The following is a 1,885-nucleotide window of genomic DNA, read 5'->3' as shown; positions in this document are numbered from 1 at the left end:
CTTGGCTTCCTGCTCCTCCTCATACTGTTCCCGGAGCAAGTCACAGTCATGGCGAGCAGACTGCAGGGCATGGGCCAGGGCGCTCTTGGCCTGAGGGGACAATGGGATTGGGACAATGAATTGCCTGTCAGACAATAGAATTTTAACTTAGGGGAAGTTTTTAAAAACTTTTTGAATCTGACATTTAAAGTCAGCCCAAAGAAATAATGGTACATTTATTTCATATTCTCAGCAGCTTCTTTTTGCTTCATTCATCAGAATCTAGAACTTTGTCTCAGGATGGTGGGTAAACTCTAAATGACAAGTATATAGCTGTGAATTTTTGAAGTTTCAGCTTCCATTATGGAAAAGTACAACAAGAAATGTAGGTTTTTAGATATATCTCAACCTCTTTTTATATGTCATCATTACTCTGAATAAAAACCTAAGGTGGTCCTTTCCTATCTCAGTATCCAGGTTGGAGGTGATGGTCTCCTCAGTTTTTTTCCCCACACTACAGATGGAGGTGGAGAAATTGTCCATCTAGTTTTAGAGCTCCCAAATTAAAATGGTGCAGCTAACATATTCTGATCATATGTGAGACTAGGAAATATCCTGAAAGAAAATAGAATCTGAACCTAAAGTCAAACCCCATACAGGAAGTCTCTTTACCTTTATTTCTTCCTCTAAATGTCTCTTGAGTTCCTCAATCTGTTGAGTAAATGCCTGTTTGCCTCTGGATAGCTGAGATATCAAAGCATCTTTTTCTTCAACTTGGCGTGAATATTCACCTGAGAAATTTTACAGATAGATTGTAATTTAAAAACCAATACTAAACCATGTCTTCAATAACATTAAAGGACTGCATACGAGCTTACATAGTATAGACCATGTTGAGTAAAATGTCACTCCTTTTCTTGTCATCATTGGTTACAGGTTCTCCCGTTCCAGAGGGGTATAGGGGTCTCTTACCTGATTCTGTCTGCAGACGAGCTCTTTGAGTATTGAGGTCATTGATCATGCGTTGATGTTCCTCTTCTTTTGACTTAATCTCACTTAGCTGGTCTTCCAGAGTGCGGCACATTTTCTCCAGGTTTGCCTATACATCAAAGGAAAAAGCACTGTCACTAAATTCCAGAATGTTGTTCTCATGATGAAAAACAACGCAACTCTGTGTGATAGCAAAATGTGATCAGAAGATTCAAAATCATGTATCAGGTCATGCATCATATGGCAGTAACCTAACAGAAACACTATACCTTGGCTTTGGAGACAGACTCCATGTTACTGGCCAAGTCGTCAATCTCCATCTTCAGCTCACTCTTCTCCTTCTCCAGCTTCTGCTTCACTCGTTGCAGGTTGTCGATCTGCTCCCCAAGCTCAGCTGTGCTGTCCGCATGTTTCTTCCGCAGAGTGGCAGCCGTGGCTTCGTGCTGCAGCGTGGCCTCCTCGAGGTCGCGACGCATCTTCTGAAATTCTGCCTCACGCTTCTTGTTCATATCAATCTGAGCTGCGGTTGCCCCTCCTGCTTCTTCCAGGCGCTCGCTGATCTCCTCTAGCTCCCTCGAGAGGTCAGCCCGATGCTTCTCTGCTTTTGCCCGAGAGGTTCTCTCTGCCTCAATTTCCTCCTCCAGTTCCTCAATACGAGCCTGGGGAACAGCAGGGAACCTTCACACCCAGGCCCTCCTCTTACCTGATGAATTTCTGAAAAGTGGAAGGGAAGCAACAGAGACTTGCCTGCAGCTCCTTGATCTTCTTCTGTAATTGCATGCCCAGGGCTTGCTCATCCTCAATTTTGCTCTGGATCTGGCTGATTTCAAAGTCTTTCCTTTGCACAAAGCAGACCAGGTTAGAGCTCAAAGAACAAAGACAAGTGCACCCACCCAGCACTCGGGTGCCCCACAGA

The 1,885-nt window shown here is 44.0% G+C and overlaps 1 pseudogene; it reads right to left on the bottom strand.

The window, feature by feature from the left end:
- Positions 1-6: 6 nt before the first annotated feature.
- Positions 7-1,885, bottom strand: part of LOC104134408 — a 12,289-nt pseudogene continuing 10,410 nt past the window's right edge.

The sequence above is a fragment of the Egretta garzetta genome, unplaced genomic scaffold, assembly GCF_000687185.1.
Source record: "Egretta garzetta isolate BGI_Z169 unplaced genomic scaffold, ASM68718v1 scaffold1071, whole genome shotgun sequence".
Taxonomy (NCBI): domain Eukaryota; kingdom Metazoa; phylum Chordata; class Aves; order Pelecaniformes; family Ardeidae; genus Egretta; species Egretta garzetta.
The sequence above is the reverse complement of the archived record's forward strand: the minus strand, read 5'-3'. Positions and strand labels throughout refer to the sequence as shown.